Consider the following 8,595-nt stretch of genomic DNA (forward strand, 5'->3'; position numbering starts at 1 on the left):
AAGGTCAACCAACCATGAGTACGGAGAGCGTGGAGTGACGGGTACATGTTCGACCTGCCTGGTCGCCACGGGTAGGGTTATTTTTGGAAAAATGTACTGTAATAGTTGTTTTGTCGCCTAAGGCAACCATGTGTATATTTTGATCTGTAATATATTTTGTAAACAATATTTTGGGATCCCAACTGTAAAACTTTATGATTTCAATGAATAACCAAATGTTTTATATTTAATGTCTTTAAATGGGGTTTATCTCAGTTTAGTCACACTTTTAACCTAAAACCTCGATTAGCGAGCTAATGGCACATTTTTAACTCACTTAGTAACGACTCTAAGGTAGTAGGGTGTTACACCAACTCTAAATCATGAGTGTGGTATCTTTGTTCATACTCTTTCAACTGACATGGGGCATAAGCAATCACCTTCCCTGACTGCATAAGAACACAACCCAAACCCTGATGTGAGGCATCATAGTAAATCACAAACTTCTCCTGATATGTCGGGAGACTCAGAACTGGAGCTGTAATCAATCTCTACTTCAATTCCTGGAAGTTGTTCTCACACTTGTCTGACCATACAAACTTCTGATTCTTGCGTGTCAGTTCAGTCAATGAAGTAACAATCTTTAAGAACCCCTCCACAAAAGGCCTGTAATACCCTGCCAACCCAAGGAAGCTCATAATCTCTGAGGCATTCCTTGGCCTTGGCCAATCTCTGACCGTCTCAATCTTGGCTGGGTCCACCTTGATCCTCTCCTTACTGACAATATGACTAAGGAAAGTTACTTGAGGTAACCACAACTCATACTTCTTGAACTTTGTGAACAATTTGTGTTCCCTCAGTCTCTATAGAACCAACCTCAGATGCTGCTCATGTTCGGACTCTGACTGAGAATAAACTAGAATATCGTCGATGAAGACAATCACAAACTGGTCCACGTAATCCTTGAACACTATGTTCATCAGATCCATAAAAGCAGTTGGGGCATTATTCAATCAAAAGGACATAACTAAGAACTCATAATGTCCACATCTGGTGCGAAATAGGGGTGTTCATGGTTTGGTTTGGTGCGGTTTAGAAAAATTTTGAAACCAAACCGCTCATGCGGTTTTTTCAAAATGAAAAACCAAACCAAACCATTAAAATTAAAAAACCAAACCAAACCAAACCATAAATAAACGGTTTGGTGCGGTTTGGTTTGGTTTTAACCATATAACTAAATTATTAAAATTTAAAACTTTTTTTATTATAAAATAATTAACTAAATAATAATAGTTTTAGCTTTACTTTTAAGACCATAAAAGTCTACAAGAAGCTTATTGTCTTTGTTGTTGTAAGTTTAAGTATTTTGAATCATTTTATAGAAGTAAGAAAAAAAAATGTTTACTTTCTAAACAATGTGGGACTTTACATTTCTCTTTTTTTAGTTTTGGAAACTTGTGCGTGTATTAAATACCACTAAAAACATATCCTAAACAATTAAATTGTTTGGCTTGGATGGTTTGGTAGACTTTATATTAACTTAAGTGTAGGGGTTCAAACCTTTGAACCATCATTTCTAAAAATTATTTTTTTAGAAAAAATCACGGTCCGGTCCGGTTTAATTGGTTTTAAAAAATTAGAAACCGTGACCAAACCATTAAATTTGAGCGGTCCGGTTAAACCAAACCATCGAAAAACGGTTTCATTGGTTATGGTTTTTGGCGGTTTGGTGCGGTGCGGTTTGGTTCCAAACCGCGGTTTGCGGTTTATATGAACACCCCTAGTGCGAAAGGCAGTCTTTGTTATATCTCTTTCCTTGATCCTCAACTGGTGATAACTGGATCGAAGATCTGTCTTTGAGAATACCATCTTACCCTGCAACTGGTCAAACAGATCATCTATCCTTGGCAATTGATATTTGTTCTTGATTGTTAACTTTTTCAGTTCCCTGTAGTCAATACACATCCTCAGAGAACCAACTTTCTTCTTTACAAACAAGATTGGTGCACCCCATGGTGAGAAACTGGGTCTAATGAAACCCAAGTCTAAAAACTCCTGCAGATGTACCTTTAGTTCTTTCAACTCTGCTGGGGCCATTATGTAAGATACCTTATGCACTGGCTCCATCCCTGGTGCATGTTCAATCACATGGGGGCCCCTTCCTTACCTGAACTCATAAATGGAGGTTCCACCCTCCTAGTGTCTCTCCTGGCCACGTTATCACGCCAGATTTTGTTCTCTGCGCTCTCAGCTGTGAGCACCTTCTCAACAACTTGTGCATAGGTAGTCACCCCTGACATAGTGGTAATGCAAACATCCTGGGCTATCATAGGTTGTAGCCCCTGGAGAAACCTCTCCCTTCTGGTCCCATCAGTAGGCACCAGTTCCCCAGAAAACTTTGCCAATCTATCAAATTTTAAGGCATATTCAGTCACCGATGAATTGCCCTGAAGTAACCTGCTAAACTCTTCAGCCTTCGCCGCCCTGATGGCATCATTGTAATACTTCTCAATAAATAAAGTCTGAAACTCTTCCCAATCCAGGGCATTAACATTTCTGGTCTGGGAGATCACTTCCCACCAGATTCGGGCATCCTCCCGAAACATATACGTGGCACAGGCCACCCTCTTGTTACTAGACACCCTCATAAAGTATAGGATGGTGGTAACCATACTCATCCACTGCTCGACCTTAGCCGCATCTGCACTACCCTCAAAGACTGGACGGTGTTGTTTCCTCATCCTTTCATAAAGAGGTTCTCATTTATTCCCAACCTCTAACGGCTGGTCAACTGTTGACACCATCACACGTGGTGCCTTTGGCAAGATGTTCCCTGCTAGAACCTGTTGTTGTCTCATGAGGAAAATTTCTTCTTCTTGCCTCAATACCCTAGTGTAATGCCCCAAATTTCCTAACAAGGTTTAGGACCTTGATTAGGAGGCCGTGAGGGTCATAATTGATTTATTATTCTATTAAATGATAATATGCATGTTTAGGTGTATTAAATATGCATGTGAACCCATTTCTTGTTAATTGGGTGATTTTCATATTTTGGCCATTTCGGACATATTTGGCATATATTTTGGCAGGATCGTGCTCGGGGGTCGTCTTTCCTAATTAAAGCACTCAGAATTAAAGGTAAGAAAACTACACCTGTATATGTGGATAGGATGGGACTAAGTGTTCCCTATATTTGTATGTATTGTTATATGATTGTGATAAACCATGTGAATATGTTGGGACTAAGGGCTCCCTATAATTGTATGAATGTCACGAGGTGGTATTATGCCATGGGGACATGTGATGAACAAGCTAAGGGTGCTGAAATCAATACTTGCCCACAGGGCGCGACTCAGCCACTGGTAGCTGAGGACATCTTATTAATCATTGAGCTCGGTTAAGCTGGCCGGAGTCAGTGGGTATAACACTGGGCTTGGCCTAAGCGAGCCATAGACAGTGTATTAAATAGAGGGTGCAACCTACGGGCGTTAACCCTAGTTGTTGCTTGACTTGCATTCCATTGTTAAATGTTGTGTATGATACGCTGAATATCTAGAATTAGATCATTGATTATTGACTAATGTCCTGGATTGAATGAATGCTATGTCTAGCTGGGTAATTGATTAATGTTTTGTAAATCATTTGGTTATGCTCTGTAAACCATTTAGTTGTTGATACCGATTATGCTATGATACTATGTTTTCTTGCTGGGCCTCGGCTCACGGGTGCTACGTGGTGCAGGTAAAGGCAAGGGTAAGATGAGTTGACCATGAGTTGGAGAGCTCTGGGGGCGAGGTGTACATTGTCAGCTGCTCGGCTGCCATGGTCGAGGGATTGTATAGGGACGGGAACCTAAAACGTGTATTTTGCCATTAGAGTGGCTTGGTTATTTATTTTTTTTTGGAAATTCTATAATTACGTTATCTAAACCTTGATTTGGGATCCCATGTTCCAAACATGTATTTTAATGAGAATTATTTGTTTATAACCAAAATCTTTTAAAAGCTAACCTGTTTGTGTCGTTAGACTCACATTTTTTATTTAAATGACTTGATTAGCAAGTCTTGCACTATTTCAAACACACAGTGTAACGGTCTTGGTTATCCAGGGTGTTACAACATATATCACATATATGCCAAATATACCCCTAACGAGCCAAATCACAAAAATTGCCCTTCTAATAAGAAACGGTCCACATGCTTAATTAATATACCTAAACATGCATATCAAGTCATATAATAGTATAACTCACATAATCACATAATTACACGCATATAAAACACATAACCATGTAATTTCCATAAATTACCATCCTGACCCCCTAATCAAGGCCCTAAGCCTTATTAGGTAATTTGGAACGTTGCAATAATAATAATAATATTTGAATTCATATTAATATAATTAGTAAAAAAATTAGGATTATATATTATTATCATAATAATATTTTATAAAATTTAAATTTATATTAATATAATTATTAAATATCTAGTCTTGTTGTAACGTCCTGGTTAGCCAAGACCGTTACACTGTGTATTTCAAATAATGCTAAACTCGCTAAACGAGTCATTTGGCCATAAACATGTAACTAAATGTGATTAATGGTACAAGGTTAAAATCTTTGGTCAAAAGGGATAGATATTTCATTAAAACGTTAAGTTGTACATGGGATCCCATAACAAACGTTTACAAAGTTGTTCACAGTTCCAAAAGGGTAATTACAACTCAAAAGTTACAACCCGTCGATCTAAGCAGAAAAAATAGGGTTTAACCCAAGTTCCTCTGAGAAACCTTGGTCATGGTGGTCAAGCGACCGCATATGTACACGTTTCCACTGAAGCTCTCAAACTCATGGCTTGTAACACATTGGTTAGCCAAGACCATTACACTGTGTGTTTTAAATAGTGTTTAACTCGCTAAACGAGTCATTAGGCTATAAAGGTGCATCTAAATGTGATTAATGGTCCAGGGTTAAAAATTTCGATCAAAAGGAATGGATATTCCATTAAAACATTAAATTTTATATGGGATCCCATAATAATTATTTACAAAGTTGTTTACAATTCCAAAATGGTCATTACAACTCAAAAGTTACAATCCGCCGACCTAAGCGGCAAAAATAGGGTTTAACCCTAGTTCCTCTGAGAAACCTTGGTCATGGTGGTCAAGCGGCCGCATATGTACACGTCACCACCTAAGCTCTCCAACTTATGGCTGGTCCAGCTTTCCTTTCCCATTACCCGCACCACATAGCACCCGTGAGCCAAGACCAAACAAGAAAACTTAATACAAGTGCATGAACAATATATACGGATTCAGATGTATATCTAGCACGCCCAATAGTAATAACCTACTCACGCATGCATACAAGTACAAATAAATGATTATATATTCATTCTGGGGCCCGCAACCCTAATTAGATGACCATAGAGTCAACTTGGGGCCCTTTGCCTTAAACAGATGACCATAAAGTCCACCTGGGGCCCTTTTGCCTTGAATAGATGATCTTAGAGTCAACCTGGGGCCCTTTTTCCCTGAATAGATGACCGTATAGTCAACCCGGGGCCCTTTGCCCTAGTTATGTGACCATAGAGTCACATGGGGCCCTTTCCCTAGCTCTGAGTAACTATCTATAGAGCTAGACAAGCGCTTTGTTTTCCAAGCGACCATAGGGTCGATCAATGTAGTAGTACGTCCTTGATCAGGCCCTAGCTGTAATGCCCCAAAATCCCTAATAAGGTTTATGACCTTGATTAGGAGGCCGGGAGGGCCATAATTGATTTATTATGCTATTAAATGATTATATGCATGTTTATGTGAATTATATTATTATATGATGATAAACGCATGCATATGGGTCCACATTTCATGATAAGGGTATTTTGGTAATTTGGCCCGTTGGGGGCGTCATTGTGTATTTTCATGCATGTGGTTGAATTACAAAGGATACCACATTATATGTGGATTTGTTCGAGCCATTCGGCATGAGACAATCTTTGAATGCAAGTTTTCGGTCTGGTCATAACGGGGTTAGTTACGGGGCTCGGGGTGAGTCTCGAGGTAATTTGGTGAATAGAGCGTTGCCGTGAATTAAAGGGTAACGGAATATGAATTATTAGTATTTGAAAATTTTGAGAATAACGGGAATTGGAGGACGTTAATTATGATTAACGGGATAAGTGGTGAAAGGACTAGTTTGCCCTTAATGGGTTTTGGAAGAGTGTTTTGACCCTAGGGTCATAATGGTCATTTTGGACCAAAATCAGTGACTTAGTCACCTTTCCCCTCAGCTGAAGGTAACCTTAGAAACAGAGCATCATTATCATCCTCTCTATCTCTTCTCGATCATCGTCCTTCTTCTTCTTGATTTGTTTTTTTAAAACTCTCTTTGAGGATCCAAGATAGGAGAGCAAGGCTTGAGGGCTTAGGACCTTGGTTCAACCATTGAAGAGGATCTAAATCAAGCTTGAGGTAAGAAATTCAGCCATGAAAATCTTTGGTTTATACCCTGTTTTTCTATTAGTTTCAGCTGAGAATTTTGAAGTGGATAGTTAAGGATTCAATGAGGTTTTTGGAGAAGTTTGCTTGGGTTTTGATGAGATTGAGGTATGGATGAAGTTTTGGGGTTAAATTATAGGGTTGGATGATGTTTGGGGTTGGTTTTGAAGCTTGGTTTTCAGAGGAAATCGCAGGGGAAAAAAATAGAGATTTTCTGGTCTGCAGGTGGCGCCCCAACGCTAGGCAGGGTAAAGAGTAGGACTCTCTCTATTTTGGGGCAGCGCCCCAGCGCTATATCACTTTCTAGAAAACCTATTTTTAGGGTTTGGGATGACTTTGGGGCTCGGGGAATGGTTCCACTACCCCATTTGGGTGGTTTGGGAGTCCCGAGGGCACGGGATTTGTTCCGGGAGTGAGGTTTTAGATTATAAACCTTTTTATGATTTATTGTATTGATGGGATTCCATATTTGGTTATGACTAGGTGATCGCTAAAGGGATCAAAGGATTGATTGTTCTCAAGGGTCGTTCATTTGTTATTTCTCGCTCGAACCAAAGGTAAGAAAGCTACACCCCGTATATGACATGCATGGTTATTATTGAGGCATGTCGAGTGTTTAAATGTGATGCATGAGAAACATGTGGTTAGGGCATGCCATGAATGTTAAATATGAGATTGATCAGAGCTTGAGTCTCTGTGTTTGTGCATGATCCTAATTGTGCTAGCAGTTGTTAAGTAAGCATGTTGAATGCCTTGTATTCGGATATTTGACATATGATATATGCCTGGTAGCATTGCTTACTTGTGCATGGCGCTGACTTACTAGTCAGAATCGGCAATGGTGTCAGAATTAGCTTTGAAGCTGTGACTTACTAGTCAAGTTCGGCAGTAGTTTTGAGCACTAGTCATGTGTTACTGACCTAAGAGTCAGGAGTGGCATAAACATTATGAACGTAGAGCCGATAAAACATTAGATCTAATCGACATCTGCATTGAATGACTCACTATGAGCATTAATGCTGGACCGACCCTAAGTTCGATGAAAACTAAAAACGCTTGCCTAGTTCTATGACTAGTTACTAAGAGCCGGGGCCAAAGGCCCAGGTGACCCTATCGTCACATGGCTAAGGGAGTAGTGCCCATAGTTGTGACTCTATGGTTACTCTCTTGGTTTACACTGATGGCTTGCCTAATTCTATGACTAGTTACTTAGAGTCGGGGCCAGAAGGCCCAGGTGACCGTATCGTCACATGGCTAGAGGGAACAGAATCCCACTGTAGCGACTCTATGGCCACTTGATTGGTTTGCATTGGTGAATTGCTTATCAATCACTTATTCTGTTTAAGCTAGTGACATGATCACTTATTTGTAAAGGGAACGGAACCCACCTTAGTGACTTTTACAACTGTCACTCTTTTATTTAGGGCTATAAGCCTAGCATGGTTATCAGAACCACCAGTGTTAAATCACTCATCTGATTATGATTGACTTGATAGTTATCCACTCAGGAGGGCAGGATTCCTTATCCTGAATACCCATCATTATTTGAACTTATTTGCATGTGTGATTAAGGCTATTATGGCTAGGCATGCACTTTATGATTTGATGACATGATATTACTGATCATGAGCATATTGAGTTTTCTTGCTCGGCTTCGGCTCATGGGTGCTATGTGGTGCAGGTAAAGGTAAAAGAAAGTTGGACCATCCTTAAGTTGAAGGGCTTAGGTGATGATGTGTACATATGCGGCTGCTTGACCGTCATGATCGAGGGTTTAAAGAGGAACTAGGGTTAAACCCTATTTTGTCGCTTAGGTCGGCTGGTTGTAAATGTTTTCTTGTAATGAACCTTTAAATTATATTTTTGGGATCCCAATGTATATAGTAAACGTTTTAGTGAAACATTATATCTTAACCAAAATTTTTACTCCTCAATTGCCAAATGACTCGATTAACGAGTTTAGCACTGTTTAAAATGCTCACCGTAACGGTCCCTGGAGTTTTGGGCGTTACACTAGCCTTTCGATCAGTGCGCAGTGCGCTATTGACTCTCTTGACTAATAAGTCAAGGCTTTAACAGGTATTCGAATATCCTACGATAGATGCTTATACAAATACAGAT

The sequence above is a fragment of the Humulus lupulus genome, chromosome 2, assembly GCF_963169125.1.
Source record: "Humulus lupulus chromosome 2, drHumLupu1.1, whole genome shotgun sequence".
Classification (NCBI taxonomy): Eukaryota; Viridiplantae; Streptophyta; class Magnoliopsida; order Rosales; family Cannabaceae; genus Humulus; species Humulus lupulus.